The 27,233-nt window shown below is 50.6% G+C and overlaps 9 non-coding genes across 9 annotated transcripts; all 9 read left to right on the plus strand.

Moving 5' to 3' along the window:
- The first annotated feature begins 9,509 nt into the window (after positions 1 to 9,509).
- TRNAS-GCU (transfer RNA serine (anticodon GCU)) lies at positions 9,510 to 9,591 on the plus strand. The gene has a single exon. It is a non-coding gene; the product is annotated as a tRNA-Ser (tRNA).
- Positions 9,592 to 9,684: 93 nt separating this feature from the next.
- TRNAS-GCU (transfer RNA serine (anticodon GCU)) lies at positions 9,685 to 9,766 on the plus strand. The gene has a single exon. It is a non-coding gene; the product is annotated as a tRNA-Ser (tRNA).
- Positions 9,767 to 14,753: 4,987 nt separating this feature from the next.
- TRNAS-GCU (transfer RNA serine (anticodon GCU)) lies at positions 14,754 to 14,835 on the plus strand. Its single transcript has one exon. It is a non-coding gene; the product is annotated as a tRNA-Ser (tRNA).
- Positions 14,836 to 14,917: 82 nt separating this feature from the next.
- Positions 14,918 to 14,999, plus strand: TRNAS-GCU (transfer RNA serine (anticodon GCU)). The gene has a single exon. It is a non-coding gene; the product is annotated as a tRNA-Ser (tRNA).
- A 93-nt stretch (positions 15,000 to 15,092) lies between these two features.
- Positions 15,093 to 15,174, plus strand: TRNAS-GCU (transfer RNA serine (anticodon GCU)). Its single transcript has one exon. It is a non-coding gene; the product is annotated as a tRNA-Ser (tRNA).
- A 93-nt stretch (positions 15,175 to 15,267) lies between these two features.
- On the plus strand, positions 15,268 to 15,349 carry TRNAS-GCU (transfer RNA serine (anticodon GCU)). Its single transcript has one exon. It is a non-coding gene; the product is annotated as a tRNA-Ser (tRNA).
- A 93-nt stretch (positions 15,350 to 15,442) lies between these two features.
- On the plus strand, positions 15,443 to 15,524 carry TRNAS-GCU (transfer RNA serine (anticodon GCU)). Its single transcript has one exon. It is a non-coding gene; the product is annotated as a tRNA-Ser (tRNA).
- Positions 15,525 to 20,501: 4,977 nt separating this feature from the next.
- On the plus strand, positions 20,502 to 20,583 carry TRNAT-GGU (transfer RNA threonine (anticodon GGU)). The gene has a single exon. It is a non-coding gene; the product is annotated as a tRNA-Thr (tRNA).
- Positions 20,584 to 20,676: 93 nt separating this feature from the next.
- Positions 20,677 to 20,758, plus strand: TRNAS-GCU (transfer RNA serine (anticodon GCU)). Its single transcript has one exon. It is a non-coding gene; the product is annotated as a tRNA-Ser (tRNA).
- The last annotated feature ends 6,475 nt before the right edge of the window (positions 20,759 to 27,233 follow it).

Below are 27,233 nucleotides of genomic sequence, written 5' to 3' on the forward strand. Positions count from 1 at the left end.
ATTCCCACTTCTCGAGGACTGTTCCCGCTGCATCACATTGAACTTCATTAACCGCATCCCGTGCTACCTGTAAAAAGGGCTGGTCATTTAGTAACAAGGCATTCATTTTCCGCATATCCCAGTTAAATACATGTCTCCTTTTCACTGTACCTACGTTACATTTCACCAGGCAGTGATCTGAAAACGACACTGGTACTACACAATAACCGTGGCATCTTGGAATTGTATCCAATGAAATGTACATTCGGTCCAAACGCGCATGGCTGCTGCCCTGAAAACGTGTGAAAGTCACTTCACGCCCCCCTTCCAGACATTGAAAAACATCATCGAGTTCATTTTCATTAATTAAATTTGATAACACTTCACTGCTTCGGTCCCACACACCTGTATTATTGACTGTCTCCAGCACTTAACACACAATTAAAGTCACCTAACAGCATCACGCGCCTATTACAACATACATATTGTGAAAGGTTCGAAAAAAAACGGACGCGCTCACCTACTGAATTCGGCGCATATACGCATATAACGCGGAACTCAGCATCACACATAACAATATAATAGAGAACAATCCTTCCTGACTGACACGAAAAAATATTTTGAATCTGCAGTCCAGGGGTGCTATGCAGGATGCGCCGAGTTTGGCGAAACTCGGGATCTTCACGAGCTCTGGCGACACCCCAAGATGAAAGCACAAATGGTACCGAGACACAGTTTATCTTTGGAGAAGTCTCCAGTTTCATTGGTTTATCTAGATTCACTCTGGGTGGCTATCATTCCTTGGGCGTTGCCTTCTGGGCGGTCGACAAACTGGGGCTCACGTGATCATACCGCCGGTGCATGGTCGCGCCTTCTTTCACTTGTTTGTCGTTCCACCGAGTGCATTACACGCACAAGCGAGTTATAAAACAAATGCATTTATTACAATATTATTAGTTAGTTTAACGTGGTTTAAAAGCATTTTAAAGCTTACAAGATGTACACTGAATGTGTATTCGACTAATTTGTAATTTAGTAGGCTTCGCATTATACCACGAGGGAACGCTGTGGTGGCGTCATCACATACATTCATCGGGCGAGCGTGGCGGCTAAACACCGAAGAGGCCCAGTGTAAACAAACTCGTACAACGAGCTTGCAGTGCGCGACGTAGTGATCAGGCTCGACGATGACCACTATTTCTTGGATAGTTCTGTTCCTCCGTGAGCAACCTTTCCGTGCACCCCGAAAGACTGCGAATAGCTTAGGCGATTTTACAGATCGCAACGCGTACTTATTGTTCACGGCACAATCCTGAACAAACAACTTATCCGGTGCTGCTTCTGTGAGTGCGCTGAGTTCCTCCACTCTGCGTGACTGCGAGCGTCACGAATATTGCATAGTGTGTGCAAAAGGAAGACAGCCGATATAGTTACGATACGACAAGGAGGTGGTGCCGACGATGGATCTCGCAACCAACACAGTGACCGAGGCATCGACAAACTGCAGATAAGTATATTTCTACTGTTTCATATTTAGCATAATAATAGTGCACGGATTAAGTCGCTTTCGTAGTAACGAACTGAATGTCCTGCAGTTTAAAAAAGGCATTGAGAGGCAATGAGTGTTCGTGCTTTTACATGCACGTGGGCCCGCGAAAATATGGAAAAGATAAAGGTAACCTTCACTAACTTAGTGATATAACAGATGTTAATCAGTGACATTCAGCCCGCAGAATGTATGGAAGAGTATCTTTATCCAGGTGAAATATCAATAGCAGGTACTGATATAAAGCAGGAAACTAATACAAAAATTTGATGGGTTGAACAGCACATGGGAGGCATTACCGAATCGTGATCGCCACGTTACCGATATCCTTGAAAAATGTTTAGAATCGTTGCATTCTGCCGGTTACGCAATATGGGACATAAACCTGGAGGTTAACAAAGAAACTTGAGAAGTCGAGGACTGTGCAGAAAGCGAAGTAACAAAAATTGTTGGTGATAGCATTAAGGCAGGAAGACAGTGGCGTAGTAAACCGTAGCAACTGATATGCTAGTTGAGATTAAGAAAAAAAAAATGGAATCGGTGGGCAGGCCATGCACGTCTTCAATCACTTGTTGCCAATTTATAACAGGTGATTACATAAGCGTGACAGAATGGATGTCAAGGAGAGAGAACTGCAGCCGAGGATGGTAGAAAATTGCGTAATGGGACAAAAATATGATGTTTGCAGGCATAGGATGCAATCAGCTCGTATAAGACGGCATTGTAGGGAGCGCCATTGATTTTGCAGTGAAGAAAAATAGGTTTGTGCTGCTGACAGTAGAGACTCGTAAAGGTTCGAGGACACGTCAGCTGTTGGCACACTAATAAACATTACAATTGGCTCTGAAAAATACAACCCGTTATGAAGAATAAAGCAATGTTGTCCCGACAAATTGTTTTATTATGCATACACTAAAGGCTTCCACAGTCAAGGGCAGTTAGTACCAATAGTGCAAGGAGAATTTTTATTTGTAAATAATGGTTTGTATGCGGTTAATTCATTCCAACAATCCACTTTTTTTGCAGCAACACATTCTGCTGCTGGAGGCACTCAACCGCCTGGTGGCAGTAGGCGAGCGCCAGGCACACGCTCTTGAGTGTGGCAAGGTCCAGAGGGCTGCTCTGCAACAGTAGGATCAGTGCACTCACTGCTTTCCAGTCGAGCCCCCAGAACACACCTTATAAAGGAGCTTTCAGTTTATTATTTTGTTTATTTTCAAGAGCATGAATAAAATTATTGCAGTAAACATTGTGCTGTGCATATTGGGACACTTGTAACATGCACTTGATGTCTCTTCAAAATGGGCAAACACATAAGACAACCTGGACCGTGTAAATGAAAAAGACACTAATGCAGCATATACGTCATTGTGCTGTTTGTTCTTTCTATGTGCAAAAATACAGTGGGTGTTGATTAGCCACAAGATGAACGGTGTGTGTATTTCACATTGAAAAGACAGGAAACGGCATGACCTTAATAATGCTACCACCTATAGACTGTCCCCATGAATGCAACACTCCCCGATTTAAACGTGCCATTACATGCATGTTCGATACCACATATTCTTTAACAATGTCATATATTTGCATGTACTAATTTTCACACAGCTTAAGCGCATGCATAGCTCACTTGTGATGTATCCATTTCATAGGCCAAATAATTGTACACTTTGTCCTTTTGTGTTGTATGAAAAGCGGCATCCTCTAGTCGGATACAACTTCACAAGATAGGAGAGGCCCCGCCCAGATGACCAAAGCACAGCAGCCGATTGCCTCCACGTCTAAAGAAATAGTCCCTCTCCACGAGCGGGTATTAGTGCGTCCAGCGGCACGACGTCAGTGTAGAGGGTGTGCCCATTGGTGCAGGCTTGTGTTCACCTGCCGTTGAAGTGCAGATTCTGCGGCCTCCTAAAGTTGTATCCGACTATAGAATCACGTAATGCCTTGCACTGGTTGCATAGACTTTAGCAACTTGATAGCACACAATGATCAGGAACAGAAATCTATAAAGGCACCCAAGCAAAGCTGGCTGGCCACACATCCATTATGAGGGGCTGTAAACAGTTCTCACCAAATATTCCCATGTCATCCTTGAAAAAGAGGTGGTGTTTGGCACTTTAGAATCAAAAACAGATTACAGTGAATGTTGTGTACCACGTTAAAACAAACTGAGCTTGGTTATCTGCACAGCATGTAATCAAAGCTTGTGCTTCACATAGGAAACAAAGTGCTCTATCCAGTACAACTGTCGAGTTTGCTGTGGCACCTATTATGTCATTAGTGTCAACATACAAATTTTCAAAGGCCATTCATTTCAGCATTATTTCTGTATGATGGTTCTTTCGATCAGTGCTTGTATTACATGAGCAGGTGGATTTGAAAGCAAAGCTTTGTTTGCAAACCTTCAGACTTCCATAATTGTGCGGCAAGGCACTGGCATGGTGTCGAATAGCTCACACTTCCTCGGTCCTGCACCAAAGAGGCCCAATGCTCTATTGGAAGTTGGATCGCACAACAATTCGACGGCACACAAAGAAGAGTAACACACACAGCAGTGCGTTCTGCTGTGTGTATTTCTCTTCCTCAGTCCTGCACAAAAGAGGCCCAATGCTCTACTTGAAGTTGGACCGCGCAACAATTCGACGGCACACAAAGAAGAGTAACACACACAGCAGAGCGTTCTGCTGTGTGTATTTCTCTTCTTTGTGTCCTGTCGAATTGTGGTGCGATTCAGCTTCAAGCTTCTATACCGATACAACGAGTCTTCAACCTCACCAATGATCTAGTTATTAAGCCACAATGGCGCACATCTTTGAAATGTCCCAACACGAATCAGCTCTCCAATAAATCACTGCAATCATAAAATTTTGCTGCACAGGTGTATGCACGTGCCATATTCTGTACCACTAAACTCGCAGGAATCAAAGGGGCAAGCAATAACCAGCCTTACTGCTGCCGTTACCATCATCATCATGACACCAATAGAAAGACAGTGCTGTGTTTCAGTAAAGGGAGTGCCGGAGGGAAAGGCGTGACAGCGAGGCTTGAGGCTTACAATAAAAATAGCATTTACAAGACATGTTCAATGCCAAAATATGCTGCATATCGCTCATCCTACTTTGGCAGTGCGGCAAGCTTTTACACGTTTGAGCATGTCACAGTTTGTGTAATCATTGCTCTAAAGCTGTACAAAAGGTCTATTCGCTCTGCAATCTTTATTTTTATCATGGCGGGTTAAAGACCCACTTTTCATTGGCATCTGCACCACATTTCTCCCGATATGTAATTTTGCCTTGGTGGTTCACGACATGTTCACGCACACCAAGTTCTGCAGAGCATTGGATCTGCAATGTTCTACTGCTGAAGAATTAGAGCCCTATTATGAGACGAAAATATACGATTTGTCCATACAGAATAATGCTGCCCCCCCCCCCCAAAAGAAATACACTGAACCACTGGCACATGCACCAACAGTGAAAACAGCAAACACTCTGAAGTATTTTCTTCATGCAAGCCAGCACACTAAGATTCTCAACGCATTTTCATTTTGCCATAAATGCATAGGCACAACCGGCTTGGTGCGACATCCGCATCTCGCACTGCAACAAATTGTGCAATGCCTTGCTGTTTCATAGTGTGGCCGATAGATGACGCATGACCAAAATTGAGCATTATGCATACTAAGTAAGTTGTACTAAGTACTAAGTAATCTCATAAAAAAAAAACAAGTTCTTTATGAGATTAGCATTCACAGGGTACTTCACACAATTTGTGATATCCATTTATCTATTTATACTTCATTAACCTCTTTCCCCCAAAAAGTGAGCCATTTGGAAGGCACCCTGAAAGACAAGTAGAACAATCGGTAAAAAGTCAGCAACCAGTGAAAAAGTCAGTATCATAGGCTGCCGCATGTGTGACGTCGGAAACACAAAATTTAAGTCGGCTACAGAGAAGTGACAAATTTGGCAATATGGTGCTAGACATTGTTTCAATGTTAATCACAGTAACGCTGACATTGAAGGCACCTTAATTCCTACGTACGTTGCGTCGACACACCCGACTACGTTCGTAATGTTTCCGCGAAGTAAGAAGCGTTTTTTTATAAATGCCCGCTCAGCCGCAGTCTTCGGGAAAGCCAGCCACCGCTTCCGCACTGCCGCATCAATAAGCGCATCAGACATCTCTGACACTGCGGCTCACAGTAGTTTGATGACGTTCAATGTAACGCTCGGCGCCGACGCTTCCCTGAAAACTCCCAGTCCCGTAGAAACGGAGGGCGCAGAGGACTTGCTCTTCAACGGTGAGCGTTTGAAGCCCGCCACGCTGTCTCCACAGACGAGAGTCTTCGCCTAGCTCGTCACACAGCCAGCGCACTGATGTCTTAGACAGGCCAAAATGACGCTGAAACTCCACGGCGGTCATGTACGCGAACGGGTCCAGACGGTCATACTGACGCTTGCTGCCGCTGGCTGCAATAACACAGGCTGCTGCTGCCGCCGCCATGTTCCCGAGTTGAACTCGGAGGGGGTTTCGCGATGTACGAGTTTAGTACGAGTTCGCCTGTCAATCAAAGCCAGAGGTCACGCCCCGCGCGAGGCATGTAACTCTTGCGCGCGCACCCACCACGGTTGGGCCACGCCCAACTTATCTTTCGGCAACAGCGACGCGGTGCCGAGCCGAGAAGCATCAACAATATTCACCACCGACATAAAACGCACAACACACTGTCATCGGTGATGTATACTGCGCACTACTATCAAAAACAAAGCGTTGACTGTCGCTGGCTTCTCGGGCTGAGATGGCTGCACAGAACGGTTTCATTGCCTGCATTGTGGCGACGTAGCGCACAGTAAATAATTATCGGCACGTCACTGTAGCTGCTTGCAAGGCGTCGATGCGCCGAGGGTGACGACGATGCTGAGGAGTGCGTATCGCAGCAGTCGTTTGAGATGGCTGCTCTGTCATCGGTGATGTATCGGAGCCACAGCGTCGTAAACACGATCAGCGTCCGAGAATCGCTCGCTTTTCTAGACCCAGTGCAATGGCATTTCTTCATCACAAGCACTGCGCACTCGACAGGTCCAACACATTCCTCCCTTCGAAGACTCATTTCATAACTGCACACAAGAGCCCTCACCTGCCAAAATGCGATTGCTGCGGTGTAGTTACGATATCCATCTGTGATCGCTGCTGGCTCCAGCAGAGGTAATCCGCAAACACCTTGGAGTGCACAAAACACTCAAATACTGCGTACATGCGCTCAGAGGCACTTTCACTGGGCAAGCGATGATAAGCGATGAATTGTGTGGCTGGGAAGCACGCAATTCTTCGCAATGCATCGCAGAGGCTTCGCGCACAAAGATAAACACTACACTTTCCCTGAACTGCGTCACTACGGAGCCGACGGACTGCCATTTTGCACCGACAGCCGTTCCTCCCGTATCAGTGACTAGTGCATAGTTTTTAGTTGCTAAAGCGGGACCCTTAAAGCGCCTGCGATGAACAGTCGTACCGCGGCGCTGCGTTTTTATTCCCCTAATAGAGAAAGAGTGACTGACCTTATCGAATGACTGTCTTTATTGAGAATAGCACTGTAGCGCCCCTAGGCGACTTCTCACCGCATGAACTGCCTCGTGCGTGCGACCCGCTTCAATGTATCTGCTTCTCAGCTTTCGCCTCACTGTCGCCACTCGCGGCAAGAAGTGCAAAATTTAATAATTTGCTCGATCTCCGTTTGTCATCCGAAATTTCTAGCATTCAAAACGAAAAACAGACACTTAAAGAAATAAAAATGTTCGTTATTTTATTTGTTGTATTTTAACGTATTCGTTTGAGCGAAAGCGTAGGTGCAAGAATGCGCCGCATGTACCCTGTTCGCATTCGATCGAGGATATAAAGATAGTCGCCGAAAGAGGAGGCACGCCCTTGACGCGCCCGGGAAAGGCCTGGCAAGCGGCTCACGGCAAGTCTGCAGACAGACAGCGGGACAGTCACGGTATTGCTAAGTTGCGATAATCCGTTGATAACAATACGCGGCGCTGGCGCGTTTCGTTGTGCAGCCGTCTGCGCTTGAAACGTGGAAACAGCGTGCCGCGCAGGGTGCGCTCATGTTGTCATACGCGGCTTTTTGTCTACATATTTTTTTACCTGCAGCCTTTGCGCGTTTCACGCTATCTCCGTTCACTGACTGCCGTCAAGCAAACTCGGGTAAAACTCGGGGGAACGAGAAACTCGGCGCATCCTGCATAGCACCCCAGGCAGCTTTTTCACAAGAAGAACGCACCCTCCAGCCGTGCCTAACGCATGGCTAACCACCACAAAATACCTAGTCGTGAAACGTCGCACCATGCTCCCGGTCCCCTCCTCTCCTTCAACCTTAGTTTCCTGGACGGCTAGTACGTCTATGTCGTGGTCAGTGACCAACCGTAAGACCTGACTTTGCCTACGACTAGCCGCCAGCCCTCTCACGTTTAATGTGGCACTCCTAAGGAACGGTATTTGCGCAATCTTGATCTAAAAGAAAACTAGGCCCGGAGCATGGTGCTTACCGCTCACGACTAGCCATCGGCTAGCCGCCTCCGGGACCTCCTGGCTTGTTGGTATCCTTAGGCTTATGCGCTTTGTCGACAGGCTTCTTTTCAGGTGGTACGTTGGGCTTTGGCTTGAATCCCATCCGCCTCCCGTGAGGCGTCTTCGTTGGCGGTCCCTCGCTGGTGCTGGTTGCCCGATCCTCGCGGTCCTTCGTCTGGTTGTGGGTGCGCTTGACGGAAGCAGCAAGAGCCCCAGTACGGTCGTCGTCGGTGACGCCCTCGTCCTGCTGCATTGCGGTCGCGTCGTCAGGTGCGTCTTCACTGACGCTTCCCGTCGCCTGCACCTCAGTCGTAGCGACCCGTTCCGCCCTACTCGGTTTCTGGGTAGCCTCAGCCGCCTTTAAGTCTACCTCCAAAGTCGTCGTCCCTCTAGTTGTCGCTGTCGACACCATGTGGCCGGTTCCTTTAGCCGCGTCCTCCGCCTCGGCCACGTCCATCACGTGCTCTGCCGCCACGTCAATAGCTGGTGGGCCTCTCACAGCGGCATAAGACTTGACGCAGTCAGCGTCGACGTGGCCGAAACGTCTGCACCGGGAACAGCGGGGGACTCTGCACTCTCGGCGGACGTGTCCCGTGCCGTGACAGCGTAGGCACTGCATCGGTCGACCAGGAACGACGACCAAGGCCAACTCACCGCCGACGCGGATCTGATGAGGAAGGTCCTCCACCTTCACGCTGCCCTTCAGTTTGAGGAGGACGGTCCTGGTCGTTGAGGTCTTGGTGCCCATGCCTTCCACGCGCCACCGCTCACAGCTCACCTCCTCCACCTTGCCGAAAGCCGCGAACGCCGTCCGGACGTCCTCGTCGGCAACGCCGTAGAGCAACCAGTGAAGCCTAATCTTCACCTGCTGGTCCTGCGGGTCAACGATGACGCACCGTTGTCCCTTAAGTTGTAGTTCCTTAAGGTCCAGCATCCTTCTTGTGGCAGTCGCATCGCTGAGGGTCACTGCCCAGACGTGGTTGATCTGGTACGCCCCTATGCATACCGCGTCAGGCAACAGTCCCGTCGGCAGTAGGGCGTCTCTAAAATCTTCGACCTTGTAAGTTCTGGCGTGAATATCACCGTGCAAAAAGACGGTGTTAATCACCACTTGTCCTTTAGGCAGTTGGGGCAAGATAAATGCATATTCCTTATCGTCACTTTGCCTGTTTCCGCGGCCAAAAGTGGCCGCTGTCGCTGCTCCACTGGAGCCCATGACCCTGCTGACCGCTCAGCTCGGCTGCCGGAAGCAGAATGTCCGTCACGCTTGGTGGCCGGAAGCAGACTACCCCGCGTGGGTTCTAGTCCCAGCCTCGTCGAACTTTTGTGCTATTTGTCCCTGAAAAATACGCAGAGTTGATGGCGCACATGTAGGATTGACTGAGATCTTACGAGTGGTACCTGACCTCCGGGCGAGGTGGCCGAGTGGTTAAGGCGATGGACTGCTAATCCATTGGGCTCTGCCCGCGTGGGTTCGAGTCCCAGCCTCGTCGAACTTTTTATGCTTTTTGTCCCTGAAAAATACGCCGAGTTGATGGCGCAGATGTAGGATTGACGGAGATCTTACGAGGGTTACCTGACGTCCGGGCGAGGTGGCCGAGTGGTTAAGGCGATGGACTGCTAATCCATTGGGGTCTGCCCGCGTGGGTTCGAGTCCCAACCTCGTCGAACTTTTTATGCTTTTTGTCCCTGAAAAATATGCCGAGTTGATGGCGCACATGTAGGATTGACTGAGTTCTGACGAGGGGTACCTGGCGTCCGGGCGAGGTGGCCGATCACATTCTGCTTCCGGCTCCCGAGCTGAACGGATCGCGGGATCATGGGCTCCAATGGAGCTGCATATGCGGCTGTTAGCCGCGGCAACAGGCTTTCGACGGAAGAAGATAAGGAGTACCAGATAATTTTGCCTCGGCTACCTACGGGACGTATTGTTTTAAACACAGTTTTTTTGCACGGCGACGCTCGTGTTCGCCCGTTTCGTGTAGAAGATTTTCGAGACGCGCTTCAAGCTGTTGGTATGCTCTCTGGCGTCGTCGCCCTTGGAACATACCAAATGAACCATGTATGGGCGGTGACGATGAAGACAGCCGAGGCTGCCGAAAAGCTGGCGGCCCTGAAGGAGCTGCAGGTGAAGGGGCGTCGCTGCCTGGTCATCGACCCCAAGGAACAACAGGTGAAGCTTCGCATCCACTGGCTCCTGCATGGGGTGGACGACGAAGACGTCAAGACTGCGCTGGCCTCCTTCGGCAAAGTGACGGAAGTGACCCGGGAGCGCTGGCGAGTGGATGGCGTTTCCGACAAGGGCTCGGCGACCCGAGCAGTGCTGCTGCAGCTGAAGGCTGGAATGAAAGTCGACGACCTGCCCCACCAGATCCGCGTCGCCGGCGAGCTTGCGCTGGTGGTAGCCCCAGGACGTCCCATGCAGTGCCTGCGCTGTCGGGGCTCTGGCCACGTTCGTCGTGAATGCAAGGTTCCCCGTTGCTCGCGGTGCAGGCTTTTTGGACACAACGACGCGGACTGTGTACGTTCATACGCAGTAGCCGCGGGTTCGGCGGAGAGCGAGCCGTCGACGTTAGACCATGTAATGGACGTGACCGAGGCGGAGGAAGCGGCCACGGGAGCTGGAAACGGCAAAGTGGCGGCAGAAACCGGTGCGACGACCAAGCAAGCCGAAGGAGGAAGGAATATCCCTCCCCCCAAAGAACCAGTAGCTACAGTCGAGAGCGTGAAGACGGCCTCGCAAGAAAATGAGAGCCACCAGCCAGTTACGGATGCAACGCAGGCAGAGGCGGACGACAACGCGACCCCTGCTAGCGCCCGCGTCGAATCCGTCTCGGCACCGGTCAAGAGATCCCTGCAACACGAGGAGAAAGTCGACGGAAAGGCCGGCGGTGACTCCGAGGCACCACCCGCTAAGACGCTACCTGGAAGGCGCTCCACCTTCAAGCCTAAGCCGAACCTGGAGACTGACGGTAGGCTTATCCCGAAGCCGACCAAAGAGGAACCCGGGCGACGGCCACCGGATGGCCACGGAGGCGTCTAGCGGTCAGCTAGACGTTAAGGTGAGCACCATGCTCCGGGCCTTCTCCCCTCCGGTTTTCACCAATAATGGCTACCAACCCGTCGCTTAGCCTCGGCACGCTAAACGTTCGAGGTCTGGCCGCCAAAAGGAAACAGTCAGGTTTACAGACTACTAGTGGACCACGACCTCTACGTTTTAGCCGTGCAAGAAACCAAGGTAGACGGCGAGGAGGAGACCGGGAGCATGGTGCAAAGGTTCACGTATAACTACTATACGGTAGTGAGCCACGCCTTAGGGACTTCGGCAGGCTGTGTGCTGTTCGTGAGGAAGCTCCCTGGTCTTGTTATAGATGGTTACTTCTCCTGTACTTCTGGTCGACTTGTCTTTTGTGACTTCAGCTATTGTAATGTCCAATGGCGCGTGTTTTGCATTTATGCGCCTAATACTGTGCAAGAGAGGGCAAATTTCTTTTTGAGTTTAAAGCATCATTTACATGTGCAAAAAATGATAGCCTGTGTAGGCGACTTCAACTGCGTATTGAAAGCTGAGGATAGGTCTACGCGTCGCGTGGTTTGTGACAAAAGTAGTGATATCCTGGGGCAGATTACACACGAATTTGAATTAGAAGATATCGCAGAATGTTTTCGCGGTCACGGAGACGTAAGCTACACTCACTTTCAGGGCACAAATCACGCACGCTTAGACCGTATCTATCGTTCATATGATTTAGTTGAAAAATGCCAGTGCTACACAGTTACGGCCATATCATATTCTGACCACTGCCTGGTAAAATGCACGGTGGGCAGGATGAAAGAACGAAACAAGTTCGTCTGGGAACTGTGGAAATTGAATGCAGAGCTGTTACTGGATGAAACTTTTAACGAAAATGTAGTGACTGCTCTGAATTCTTTTGGAACAGACAGTTCTACGAAATTTGGTGAGGAATGGGAGTTGCTGAAGCAAAGCATTAAATTGAAGGCAATCGAAAGAAGTAGCGTACTGCGATATGAACAAAAGGCCAGAGAAAAGGATTTAACAACATTGCTAGAAAAATTTGCGAAGCTTGAATGCATGCAACCTGGCGCCTATCAACAAGATATGCGCGCCGTTAAGAAGCTCGAGGTATTCGACGAAGATCGCTTCCGAGGCGCGCTAGTGCGCGCCAGAGCAGAAAGGCTATCATGCGGGGAAACTCCAACGAAAAGAGCACCGGGGCTAGAAAAAAAGCACTCGAGACGTAAGCAGATTGAGGCTATCGAATATGAAGGGGTGGTATTAACGGATAACAATAATATAGGGCGTGCTTTCTTTGAGCATTACAAAGAACTTTTTGCATTCAGGCCTGTCAACATGCACGATTTCAAGAAATTATTTTTGCAACGAATCCCACAGCTGTCGAGTGAGGTTAAAGAAACCTTAGAACGACCATTAACAGAACATGAAGTGATGAAAGCCATCGAAGACCTGAATCCTGGGAAGTCGCCAGGTCCAGACGGTCTTTGTGCCGCTTGGTACAAATCGTTCAAAAGCCACCTAGCTCCTATCTTAACAGCAGTTTTCAATGAAGCATATGAACTGAAAATACTTCCACCATCCTTTGGCCAGTCCCATACAGTACTAATACCGAAAACAGAAGAGACCGAAAAGCTCAAGCAACTTTCCTCCTACAGACCCATAGCGCTTACTAACTGCGACTACAAAATATTGATGAAGGTGTTGGCACGACGGGTCCAGTCAGTTATTCAGGAAGTAGTCGGCCCACACCAGACGTGTGGTATTCGCGGAAGAACCATTTTCACTAACATCCATAAAATGAACTGTGTGCTGGAGTGTTGTGACGCCATGTGCGATGCAGTAGCCATCCTCCAGCTCGACTTGGAGAAGGCGTTTGATTGTGTTTCTCACGACATATTGCTTACCATCCTTGAACACGTTAATTTTGGCCACATAATCGCTGAAGGGGTAACCGTGGCGTACCGGAGCTGCTATACCAGACTTATAATTAATCAGATGTTGGGGGCCCCCATTAACGTGAAGCGCTCCGTTCGCCAGGGTTGTCCACTCAGTCCACTCCTGTTTTGTGTCTACATAGAAACGCTATGTCTGGCCATCATCGAAAATGAATGTATTAAGGGGTTTAGTCTTCAATCAGCAGAAGTGAAGCTACTGGCATACGCTGACGATGTGGCTGTGTGCTGTAAAGACAAACAAAGTGTATTGAATACTGTTAATATCGTCAAAAAGTTTGGTAACGTCACTAACAGCTACGTTAACTGGCAGAAATGTTTGGGGTTTTGGCATGGAAGATGGGCGTCTACACCAGACCACTTTTCGAACGTAAACTGGGTCACGACGCCAGTTAGGTACCTTGGAGCACCCCTTGATGCCTACAAGGACAGTAGCGAGTACTGGAAGGAGCGGACAAAAGAACTAAAAGAAAAAGCCGACCGATGGAACGCCTGTCACTTGTCAATGTTCGCGAGAGCTACAGCGTGCAACATGTTTCTCGTGTCAAAGATCTGGTACGTAATGCAGGTCCTACAGTGCTCTCGTATTAATGTGCAGAACCTGCACCGCGTGTTCGCTGTATTCGTGTGGGCATCGAGCTGGGAGCGATGCAGCCGAGATAATCTCTTCCGACGTGTGAAGGATGGTGGTCTGGGGTTGGCGCACCTTTTCTTGCGTCAACTGGTGAATAGATTCTCCTTCTTTCGAGATACAAACGACCCATTTCTGCGCACGGTGATCCAAATGAGGCTGTCAAGATCACTTCCCGAATTCGTTGTAGGTACGGAAATAATGCCAGGACCAGTCCGTGGTTTCTTTCGGGAAATAGTTCAGAGTGTTTCTTTTTTGCGTGTTCGTTTTTCAAGTGCATATTTGTGGAGTGTAAAACGGAAAAAGTTATATCGTGATTTATGTGACAGTGTTTTGCTGGTACCTATGTATAGAGCCCCGTACAGTGGAGGCCCAGGCCTAGATGTATTGAAAAGGGTGAAGAAGATGCCAGTTCAACCAGCCACTAAATCGTTCTTTTTTAAATTACACACCGGTACTCTACCTGTTAAAATCTTCCTTGAACAACGTGGGTTCTACATGCCATGGGGAACCCACTGCCTCATATGTAAAAAAACAGAAAGCATAGATCATGTCTTCATCCACTGTTGGGAAGGGGTCTTCTTCTGGGACGTGTTACAAAGGACTCTAAAAAAGGAGCTACCTATAGATCCCCACGGAATCAGGTTTCTGCCAGTATATGACGACGAAGGTTTCCCGTACGATCTGATCATGCTTACGGGCCTCCACTGTTTATGGCGCGCAAGAATGGCGGGTTACCATTGTGACCCGGATGCCCGACCGGCGCGTCTGTACTTTTGTGAATCCATGCAACGGTATGTGGAAGTGATCAAGTTGCAACAGCCTGTTCCTGAGTGGCTGTCGAGGGTTGAACCCCTTACAGCACTAAAGGAATTTTAATCCGACAACGTCGTGCCACAGTAGCGGACGGCAGCGAATGTAAATATTACTGTTCTTTGTTCCGTTTGTGGATTCATCCCTTTTTGCTTCTTTGTTTATATCATTTAGGAATTTGTGTTGTGATATGTCGAGGACTGGCAATAAAGAAAAAAAAAGGGCGAAGTGGCCGAGTGGTTAAGGCGATGGGCTGCTAATCCATTGGGCTCTGCCCGCGTGGGTTCGAGTCCCACCCTCGTTGCGCTTTTTGCCCCAGGAAAATGCTCAGTTAATGGCGCAGATGTAGGATTGACTAAGATCTCGATCGGGGTACCGATCGTCCGGGCGAGGTGGCCGAGTGGTTAAGGCGATGGACTGCTAATCCATTTGGCTCTGCCCGCGTGGGTTCGAGTCCCGCCCTCGGCGCGCTTTTTATGTTTTTTGCCCCTGAAAAATACGCAGAGTTGATGGCGCAGATGCAGGATTGACTAAGATCTTACGAGGGGTACCGATCGTCCGGGCGAGGTGGCCGAGTGGTTAAGGCGATGGACTGCTAATCCATTGGGCTCTGCCCGCGTGCGTTCGAGTCCCACCCTCGTAGAACTTTTTATGCTTTTTGTCCCTGAAAAGTACGCAGAGTTGATGGCGCACATATAGGATTGACTGAGATCTTACGAGGGGTACCTAACGTCTGGGCTAAGTGGCCGAGTGGTTAAGGCGATGGACTGCTAATCCATTGGGCTGTGCCCGCGTGGGTTCGAGTCCCACCCTCGTCGATCTTTTTATGCTTTTTGTCCCTGAAAAATACGCAGAGTTGATGGCGCAGATGTAGGATTGACTAAGATCTTACGAGGGCTACCTGACGTCCGGGCGAGGTGGCCGAGTGGTTAAGGCGATGGACTGCTAATCCGTTGGGCTCTGCCCGCGTGGGTTCGAGTCCCACCCTCGTCGCGCTTTTTATGTTTTTTGCCCCTGAAAAATACGCTGAGTTGATGGCGCAGATGTAGGATTGACTAAGATCTTACGAGGGGTACTTGACGTCCGGGCGAGGTGGCCGAGCGGTCATTCTACTTCCGGCAGCCGAGCTGTACGGACGTGTGGATCATGGGCTCCGAAGGAGCGGCTTTTGCGGCCACCGGCCGCGGTAACAGGCTTATGGACGATGACGAGGAAGCGAGCTACCAGTTTATTTTGCCACCGCTGCCCAAGGGACCTGTCGTGAAAAACACCGTGTTTTTGCATAGCGACGTGCGAGCGAGGCCCTATAGGGTCGAAGACTTCCGAGATGCACTCATCCCGACTGGACTGCTGCAGGAGGTCATGGCCCTTGGAGCCTACCAGATCAATCACGTATGGGCAGTCACCTTCTCGAGTGACGAGGCAACGAAAAGGATGCCGGCGTTGAAAGAGCTCAACGTGAAGGGGCGTCGTTGCGTTATCGTCGACCCTCAAGACCAACAGGTACGCCTCCGCCTTCATTGGCTGCTTTATTGGGTGGCGGACGAAGATATAAAGGCAGCGCTAGCGGCCTTTGGCAAGGTCGTGGAAGTGACGAGAGAACGATGGCGTGTCAGAGGCGTAGGCGACAAGGACTCAACGTCGCGGACCGTTCTGTTGAAGTTGAAGAGCGGGATGAAAGTCGATGACCTCCCGCACCAAATCCGAGTTACCGGTGAACTGGCCCTTGTCGTAGCGCCTGGACGGCCGATGCAGTGCCTACGATGCAAGGGTGTCGGACACGTCCGTCGCGAGTGCAAGGTACCGCGTTGCGCTCGGTGTCGCAGTTTGGACCCTCTGAAGATCAGTGTGTGCGCACGTACGCTGCAGCTGTGGGGCCACCAGCGAACGAGGTCGTCGCGCAGATGAGGATGGATGCTGCTGAAGCCGAGGACGCTGCCAAGGGGGCTGGTGACAAGGAGAGCGCCAGCAATGCAGAGGCGACATCGAAGGCAGCGAAAGATACAGATGTATTTGTGACCCTCGAAAAGAAAGATGGGACGACAACGGGTCCTGCAGAAAAGCGGGCGAAAAGCAAGGAAAACTGCCCTGTAGTTGATGAAGCCGCATGCGAGACAGAAGGTGGGGATCCGCCCCCAACCAGCGACCCTATGGATACGAGCGGCAACGCTACCTTTAAGAGGCCGCTAGACGCTACCGATGGGAAAACAGCTGCAAAGAACCATGCCGACGGGCCACCTGCAAAGACAACTTTGACGAGAAGGAGCAGCTTCAAGCCCTCTCCAAACATTCATCGGGATAGGAAAGCCGGCGACAAGCCGCAGCCGTCCGCGGACCACACCAGACCACCGGACGGTCCCGGAGGCGTCTAGCCGCTGGCTAGACGTTGTGGTGAGCACAGTGCTCCGGGCCTCTCTAACTTTCTCGTATTAGCAATGGCAACCAACCCAACGCTTAGCTTAGGCACGCTAAACGTAAGAGGTCTGGCCGCCAAGCGTAAACAAAGCCAAGTGTACCGGATGATGGTGGACCAAGACCTCGACGTTCTGGCCGTGCAAGAGACAAAGGTTGAAGGGGAGGAGGAGACCCGGGGCATGGTGCTAAGGTTTACGTCTTTATACTACGCGGTAGTGAGCCATGCTAAAGGTGCGTCGGCGGGTGTTCTTTTATTTATTAGGAAACTTCCCGGCTTATCTATCGAAAATTATTTTTCATGCCCTTCAGGCAGGTTAGTGTACGTTGACTTTAATGTTGGTAATGATTCGTGGCGTGTTGTGTGTGTTTATGCACCTAATGTTTGTGAAGAGCGCACTCTGTTTTTTTCATCCTTAAGGACGCACATTTGCATGAACAAAAAAGTGATAATTCTGGGAGATTTTAATTGTGTACTCCGAGATCGGGACAGAACAGGCCGAAGAACAAATGACAAAAGCTGCCATGTCCTCGCTGAATTATTAACCGATTTCGACCTAGACGACGTGGCTGACTGTCTGGTTGGAACACGCAAGTTCATTACACACACTTCCAGGGCAATAGTCACGCGCGTCTAGACAGAATGTACGTGTCACTAGACGTAATACCCCTGTGTAACAGCTACGGTGTCACGCCTCTTTCATTCACTGATCACTGTTTGGTCAAGATGTATGTTGGACGCAAAGCAAAACACCACACTTTCACGTGGGAGTTGTGGAAAATGAATTCCAAATTGTTAACTGACGAGCTTTTTCTAAGCAAAGTACAGGAATATTTGAAAGAAGTGGGAAATAACGTGTTGCGAGTCACCGAAAAGTGGGAAAATTTTAAACAACGAAGTAAACTAGCCGCCATCGATCGCTCCTGCAAAATAAAGTACGAAGAAAGAGTTAAAGAGAAAGAACTAAGGGTGGTGTTGGAAAAGTTAACGGCCTTAGAGTGCAGCCAACCGGGCGCATACAAAGACGATTTGCGTAGCATCAAATCGAAATTGGAGATATGCGATGAAGAGCGATATCGGGGAGCGATTATACGCGCAAGGGCAGAGGCTTTGACAGCAGATGAGGCTCCAACTAAACGTGCGCTCGGTCTTGAAAAGAGGCACGCACGGCGTAACCACGTAGATGTACTTGAAGTAGATGATCACGAAATAACCGACTGTGAGGACATAGCGCAAGTGTTTTTCCAGCACTTTCAACAGCTTTTGCATCGAGTCCTGTTGACGTAGATGCCTTTAGAGCCACGTTTTTGGGACGCATGCCGCAACTCAACGACGACACGAAGAACAGACTAGAGGCACCGATATCAGCACGTGAAGTGGAAAAGGCAATTGATGATTTAAAAACTGGAAAATCGCCGGGTCCGGATGGCCTTTGCGCCGCTTTTTATAAACAGTTTAAATCAGACTTGTCGCCTCTTCTCGCTGACGTCTTTAACGAAGCGTATGAAGTAAACGCATTGCCATATTCTTTCGGGGAAGCACACACCGTGCTCATCCCTAAGACCGACGAGCCTACGAAACTAAAATATGTAACGTCGTACAGACCAATATCACTTACCAACAATGATTACAAAGTATTCATGAAGATCATCGCTTGCAGGTTACAATCAGTAATGGAAACCATGGTAGGTAGTCACCAAACATGCGGCATCAAGGGACGTACTATTAGCACAAACATACACATAATGAGATCAATTCTGGAATGTTGTGACGCCTTAAGGTCGCGAGTTGCTATTCTCCAACTTGATTTGGAGAAAGCTTTTGACTGTGTTGCTCATGTTATTTTAATTGCCATTCTAAAACATATAAATGTCGGGTCCATAATTACTGACGGGGTGGCCATGGCGTACCGGAACGGAAGTACTAAGCTTATAATTAACAAGTCACTGGGGGCCCCCATCAGCATTCAACGTTCCGTGCGTCAGGGCTGCCCAGCCAGCCCACTCCTGTTCTGTATTTATCTAGAGACTCTGTGTTTGGCAGTGATTGAGAACAAATGTATTCATGGGTTTACAATGCAAGCATCAAAAGTTAAACTTCTGGCCTATGCTGATGATGTAGCCGTGTGTTGCAATGACAAGGAGAGCGTTTTGCAAACGATAAATGTTGTTAAAAAATTTGGCGAAATCACTGGAAGTAGAGTAAACTGGAGCAAGTGCCACGGTATTTGGCATGGGGAGTGGCCTAAGACCCCCGCTATCTTTGCGAATGTCACGTGGTCGACAACGCCAGTAAAATACCTGGGTGTACCACTTGAAGCTTATAAACAGAGCGACGAATACTGGCAGTGCGAGCTTAAAAGGGTTAAAGAGAAGGCTGAGGCGTGGAGAGCCAAACACCTTTCAGTATTTGCCAGGGCTACAGTGTGCAACTTGTTTTTCGTAGCTAAGCTATGGTACGTTATGCAATTCATTTTTTGTAACAGAGCCAATGTACAGAAATTGCACAGAGTTTTTGCCGTGTTTGTGTGGGGTCCTGGATCGGAGAGATGCAGCCGCAACAATCTTTTCAGTCGGGTGAAAGATGGAGGGCTAGGGCTGGCCCACCTGTTTGTGAGGCAATTAGTCGGACGGTTCTTTTTCTTCAGGAACAATGATAATTCATTTCTTCAATCGGTTTGCAAAGTTAGACTTGCGCATTTGTTACCCGAGTTTATTATAAGCTCTGAAAGTGTACCGGTGGCAGTGTTCGGATTCTATAAGGAAATTGTGCTGAGTGTTCGTTTCCTTGCTGTACGGTTTTCCAAAGAATATTTGTTTACGGTCACAAGAAAAAGGCTGCGCAATGATCTATTGGACAGCCTTTTTCCCCCACCTCGGTACCGAACTATGTACAGTCGAGGCCCAGGCCAGAATGTTTTCAAACGTGTTAAAAAAATGCAGGTACCGCCTGGTATGAAAACTTTTTTTCAAGCTACACACAGGAACACTATCAGTTGCAACGTTTTTAGAAGAAAGGGGCTTTTACATGCCATGGGGCTCAGATTGCTTCATATGCAAAAACCAGAAACAATAGACCATGTTTTTTTACACTGTTGGGCGGGGGTTTTCTTTTGGGATGTTCTACAGCGAACAATAAAGAAAGAATTTCCTCTTGATCCACATGGCATAAGGTATCTACCGATAGATGACGAGGACGGAACACCTTTCGATCAGATAATGTTAACTGGCCTCTACTGTATATGGCGAGCCCGCATGGCTGGCTTCTATTGCGATCCCGATGCGAGACCAGCCCGTGTTTTCTTTCGAGAACAAATAACACGTTTTCTTGATGTGCTTGCTACACATGTGTGCCCACCGCCTTGGATGGCCAGGATAGAACCCCTGGCTAATCTTAAAGAATTTTAAACAACGCCAGCTCACATATAACAGGCGGCTTTTACTTATTAATTTTTGTTAACAGATGAGAAGTTCATCTGTCTGTGTATATATGTTCCTTATGTTGTCCTTCCGATGTACTGCTGATTACCGGCAATAAAGAAAAAAGAAAAAAAAAGAAAAAAGGTGGCCGAGTGGTTAAGGCGATGGACTGGTAATCCATTGGGCTCTGCCAGCGTGGGTTCGAGTCCCACCCTCGTCGAACTTTTTTTGCTTTTTGTCCCTGAAAAATACGCCGAGTTGATGACGCACATATAGGATTGACTGAGATCTTACGAGGGGCACCTGACGCCCGGGCGAGGTGGCCGAGTGGTTAAGGCGATGGACTGCTAATCCATTGGGCTCTGCCCGCGTGGGTTCGAGTCCCACCCTCGTCGAACTTTTTGCGCTTTTTGCCCCTCAAAAATACGCTGAGTTGATGGCGCAGATGTAGGATTGACTTTGATCTTACGAGAGGTACTTGACGTCCGGGCGAGATGGCCGACGTTCTACTTCCGACCACCGAGCGTGACGGACGGCGAATCATGAGCTCCTGTGGAGCGGCGACAGCGGCCTTTGTTGGCCGCGAAAATAGGTGGAACAGCGATGACGACGCAGGCTATCAGATTATTTTGCCTCCACTGCCAAAGGGGCGCGTCGAGCTAAACACCGTGTTTTTGCACGGCGACGTGCGAGCTAGACCCTACAAAGTAGAAGATTTCCGGGACGCTCTTGGCCCAACAGGATTGCTGCCGGAAGTGGTTGCCCTGGGGGCCTACCAGATTAACCACGTCTGGGCTGTGACCATGAACACCGCGGACGCCACGAAAAGGATGCTGGAAGTCAAGGAGCTGAAGGTAAAGGGGCGGCGCTGCATCGTGGTCGACCCTCAGGACCAGCAGGTGCGGCTGCGTCTTCATTGGTTAATACATGGTGTGACCGATGAAGATGTAAGAACGGCATTGGCGGCTTTCGGTAAAGCCGTACAAGTCACCCGAGAGCGATGGCGCGTTCAGGGTATCAACGACAAGGGGACGACTACCCGGTCCGTCTTGCTCAAGCTCAACAGCGGTGTGAAGGTGGAAGATCTCCCGCACCAAATTAGGGTCGCCGGTGAGCGGGCCCTAGTCGCCGTTCCTGGCAGGCCAATGCAGTGCTTGCGCTGCCAAGGCACTGGTCATGTGCGACGAGACTGCAAGGTTCCCCGGTGCTCGCAATGCCGTCGGTTTGGACACGCCGAGGACCAGTGCGTACGTACAGACACCTCTATGACTGGGCCAGCCGAAGGCAACGACACAGGAAGGTTGGTAATGGATGCAGAGTAGGAGACCGGGAGCATGGTGCGACGTTTCACGACTAGGTATTTTGCGGTGGTTAGCCATGCGTTAGGCACGGCTGGAGGCTGCGTTCTTTTTGTGAAGAAGCTACCTGGACTGCAGATTCTAAGTATTTTTTCGTGTCAGTCAGGAAGGATTGTTCTTTGTGATATTGTTATGTGTGATGTTGAGTTGCGCGTCATATGCGTATATGCACCGAATTCAGTAGATGAGCGTGCCCTTTTATTTTCGAACCTCTCGCAGTATGTTCAGTGTGATAAGCATGTTATGTGTTAGGTGACTTTAATTGTGTGTTGAGTGCTGGAGACAGTCAATAAATGTCGGGGTGCGTGACCGAAATATTGAAGTGTTACCTAAACTATTAAGCGAAGGGAAGAGGGTATGAGCCATTGCTGACAAAGAAGTGCTCATATCGGCTCCGTCGTTAAGTCCCGATTTCGCAGTGCTAATTAGTTTGGATCCTGAAGATTTTATTACCACTGTGACCGTGAAGGTATCTGCTATCCTCTGATACCCAACTTTCCATCCATGGTGCGTTTTTCATCTATTTATCGGACTTTACCTGGTTCATCGCCAATAGGCATTGCTAGGCCTAAGAGAAGCAAAGGCTTGTTAGACCTAGCCAGCCGTACTACTGCCACGACAACATGGAGGTTTTCCCCGCCGCTTTGACGCACGGTTCCCAGATTTACCAAATGTGCGTGCAAGTAGAGGGAGAAGAAATTATGCCCGAGGAATTTCATCGCACGCCCGGGTGGCTGCACAACGGTGGGCACACGAGCCGAACACGCCTGCAATACTCCGAGCTGTCAGCAGAAGACTACATTCATCAAGAACGTTAGGACCGCAGTTATGCGGGTGGCTCGCATGCCCGCAATGCCTGCGGAAGAAATTATGATCGTCGTGCGGCCCCGCGGAGGGCTCGATATTTCGAAGGCGGGACCTGCATGCGTGGCTACTGCCATCATGGCGGCAGCGGGAATTGAGAGGGCAGATCGAGGTGAGGATATGGCGTGTCCCAATACCCACCAGGACGTTATGGTGCTCAGCACTCCGTGCGAGGAGCGAGCGAAGAAGTATGCTCGAATACACGCTATCAACGTCTAAGGCAAAATATACGAAGTGAGCGCTTACGGAACGACCGCCCACGACACAGTCAAGGGCGTGATCAGGGGCATAGCGCTCGAGGACAGCGAAGCCGAAATCATGCAGCAGATCGTTACAAAGTACAACCCCCTCGCCGTGGGGTCGAAGCGTATCAGGAACACGATGACAATAATTGTAGTGTTCAACGGTACCAAGGTTCCCAAGTATGTGCGTTATGAATCCACGCTCTATCCGTGCAGTCTCTACAGGAAGCAAATGGAAGTTTACAAAGTATGCGGCAATATCGGCCACAGGCGCGATGTGTGCCCCACACCGAACGTACGTGTTTGTCTTTCATGCGGTGTTTCTAATCCTAGAGATAGCCACAAGTGTGTCCCCAAGTGCAAGCTCTGTGGCGAAGAACACCCCACTGGGGACCGCCTCTGCAGAGCCAAATACAATGTTCCATACGTCGTGCGGCGACGGCGATGGGAACGCCGTAACGCCGAAGAACAGCGAAAGCAAGCACTCGAATCAAGCTCCTTTCCACGCCTAGGACGCTCCCGCTCGCGCAGCGCTTTCCGTGGTGGATCCCGCAGCGCGTCGCGCCGTGCTTCACGCCACACATCACGTTAAGCTTCCAGTCATGCCTCGCGAAGCACATCCCGCGGCCGTGACTCGTCGGACAGGAACAGCTGCGGCGCAAAGCGATCGCGCTCCCGTGACAAAGTCAGCTGGGCCGACGTAGCCAAGGGCGAAGTTAAAGGCAGCAGCGCCAGCTCCAACAGCGCCACTAGTGGCCGAAGCACTCCGAGCAGCTGGCAGGCGTGGATTACCAGCCCCTACTACAAGGAACTCGAACAACTCCGCGCAACCAATGCGACGCTGATAGAAAACACGCGCCGGCTTGCCGAAAAGCTAGCCGAGGTCAAGAAAGAACTTCAAGCACAGCAAGCCTATCCAAGGACAGACCCAGCTCAGTCACCCGAGACACCTACACCCACCACCGACACGCCATCACACCAAGGCATACAATCAATGGACACAACCCAAGATAAGCCCCAGGAGGAGAAGACCACTGATCCAACCCACAAGAAACGAGCACGCACCGAACCTACACCCACCGCTGACCCCGAGCAGAACACCGACACGCTATCGGACCAAGGCACAGAATCAAAGGAGAAAACCCAAGACGCGCCCCAGGAGGAGAAGACCACTGACCCATCCACCAAGAAACGAACACTCACTTCATCACGACATTACAAGGACCTGACCCAATTGGAAACTCAGCTCGAAGCCAAAATTGAAGCGCTCGCCAACACTTATGCCAGCACGGCTGCCGTGACCGACCAAAGACTGGCGCGGCTGGAGGAACTGATCACCACGTCCTTCCGCACCATACAAGAGCGTTTCGAATTCATTGAACACATCCTCAAGCCCATAGTGCGCAGCCCCATCTTTTCAACGGAATTCGCCAACCACCCATACCTCCAAGAACAGACGAAAGCCCCACCTTCGCCACAACTATGTCCCAACCCCAATCCACTATAGGATCGCTACCAGGCCTTACGGTCTGGCAGTTGAACTGCCACAGTTACAACAAGAAAGCAGTGCTACAACAACATATTACCACAGTAAACAAGAAACCCGACATTATCCTGCTGCAAGAAACGGCGACGATGACCCCACCCTCCCTCGGTATCGCGCTCACGTTAGCCAAGCGGAGGGACGGGGCGTCTGCACGTTCGTCCGCAAAGGGCTCACGTTCATCCAGCACCAACTCAAACACGGCCGCAGCAGGGTGGAATACGTCTTCACCGAAATCATCCCTAGCAAACAACGGAAAGGCAGCCTGTTCATCGCCAACATCTACAGTAACATTAAGCACCAAACACAGAAATTCAAGACCCTACTACACACAGCCAGCACCCAAGCCAGAGACAAAACGTTGCTGATCGAAGGGGACTTCAACGCCGCCCATCGAGCTTGGGGTTACGTGAAGGACACGGCCAAGGGACGGGACTTATTACAGGATACACTGGACCGCAACTGTGTCCTAATCACGGACCCCGCGCATCCTACCCGCATTGGCAACTCCGTAGCACGAGACACCACACGAGACCTTACATTCATCAAGAATGACCACACGGGCAAAGTAACATGGCACAACACGGGCGTCGACCTGGGCAGTGACCACTACATCCTCGAAATTACGATACCCAACCAATTACGGAGCAATAACATTATACACAAGTGGACGGTCTGGTACGAATTCCGCAAGGGACGCCTCACCACAGCACAAGGCATTACAGAGATCGAAACCTGGACGGCGGAGCTCCGCGATGCAGTGCGCTCGCCACAAAGACCATAGAAACAGACGAGGACGTCATCATCATGGACAGCCGCATGACCCATCTGATCGAGGCCAAACGTTCGATACAGGCGCGTTGGAACCAGCACCGGTTGAATCGCGAATTGAGGAAGAAGGTGGCTGACTTACACAGGGCCATTGAACACCATTGCATGCTCCTGTGCCGTCAGCAGTAGAACGAAATCTGCAACCGAGGTGACAGGGAACTTCATCGCAGTTGTACATGGAATCTATTTCGGCACCTCCTAGACGAAACAAAGACCAAGTCATACCAGCGCGACCGCCTGGCCCGCCTGATGCACACCATCACACAACAACAAGGAAAAGACGCTGTTATCAGGAACCTGGAAGCCAAGTATCTGCCAGACACGCCAATGGAAACCCAACGCGTGGCTCGCCCTGCCCAACGCGTGGCTCGACCGAGAAATTACCATATCAGAGGTACGGGTAGCGCTGTACGAGCTCAACACCCGCTCAGCAGCCGGCCCCGATCTCGTTACCAACAAGATGCTACGCAACCTGGACGATGCCTCGATAGAGGCCCTAACCTATTACTTCAATGAATGCTGGCATTCGGGCAAGCTCCCCCGACAGTGGAAAATGGCAAGAACGATCCTGATTCCGAAACCGGGCAAACCGTTGGACATCGGCAACCTGCGTCCCATCTCGCTGACGTCCTGCGTGGGCAAGGTGCTGGAGCATGTGGTCGCCAACCGGTGGCAGGAATACATAGAGAAGGAAGGCCTCTATCCTGACACGATGATCGGCTTCCGGCGCAGACCCAGCACACAAGATGCCATGTTACAACTCAAACAAGAAATCATCGACAACAAGACACAAGACAGCAAAGTAATTCTGGGGCTCGATTTACAAAGTGCATTCGACAAAGTCAAACACTCAGCCATATTAGCACAAGTATCAAGACTCAACATGGGGGTAATGAGCTACAATTATATTCAAGACTTCTTGACCAACCGCACGGTGGAACTGCACGCCGGAGACCTCAAACACCCCGAACACAAGCTCGGCAGTACGGGTACTCCACAGGGTTCGGTCATCTCGACGTTGCTCTTTAACCTCGTCATGATCAGGGTAGCGAGGGCAGTAGCGGGGACCGGCGTCCGGCATACGATCCACGCCGACGACATTGCCCTGTGGGTGGCCGGCGGCACCGACGCCAGCATCGAGCAACAGCTGCAAGCGGTGGTTACCGCCATCGAGCAGCACCTTGACGGCACAGGCCTAATGTGCTCGCCCGCCAAATCCGAGCTGTTCGTCCTCGCACCGCTTCGACCGGGACGGAAGCGCGCTCCCCTTCGGGAGTGTGACCACATCAAGATTGTGACTGCATCGGGGCAACGCATCACAAAGTTCCCAAGATCAGGGTCCTGTGCCTGATGCTCAACAAGAGCGGCCGCAACAATGAGACCATCAACAAGCTTACTACCAAGGCAATGGACGCCATCCGGCTCATACACAGAGTCTCTACACGACGGGCGGGCATGCGTGAAGACAGTCTCGTGCGCTTTGTCCAGTCGTTCGCGATCAGTCACATCGCCTACGTTGCGGCCTACCTCAATTGGCACGTCACTGACAGGACCAAGATCAACACGCTGATCAGACGGGCTTACAAGACGGCGCTGGCCTTAATGGAGACCACGAGTACGGCTCGGCTCCTGCAGCTCGGCGTCCATAACACCCTAGAAGAAATAGCCGAGGCGCAGCTCACCGCGCAAATCGAGCGCCTCTCTACCACCAAGACGGGCCGCAGTATACTGACGTCCGTGGGTTACCTCCAAGCTCCCAGCCGGCAACCGTGCGAGATCACAGATGAGGCAGGGGCCCACATTTACGTGGACCCCATACCGAAAAACATGCACCCAGAGTACAACCAAGAATGGCGGCAGGCGCGGGCAAAGGCCCTCACCGAACAACACGCCCAAGACCCGCACGCCCGGTACGTGGACGCAGCAGAATACAAGCGGGAAGGCTTCGCGGCAGTGGTCGTTGCGGCGGCTACCGGCACCAAGACAACGGCAGCGAGCGTGCGGTGCACGAACGCCACAGACGCTGAGGAGG

The sequence above is a fragment of the Dermacentor andersoni genome, chromosome 1, assembly GCF_023375885.2.
Source record: "Dermacentor andersoni chromosome 1, qqDerAnde1_hic_scaffold, whole genome shotgun sequence".
Taxonomy (NCBI): domain Eukaryota; kingdom Metazoa; phylum Arthropoda; class Arachnida; order Ixodida; family Ixodidae; genus Dermacentor; species Dermacentor andersoni.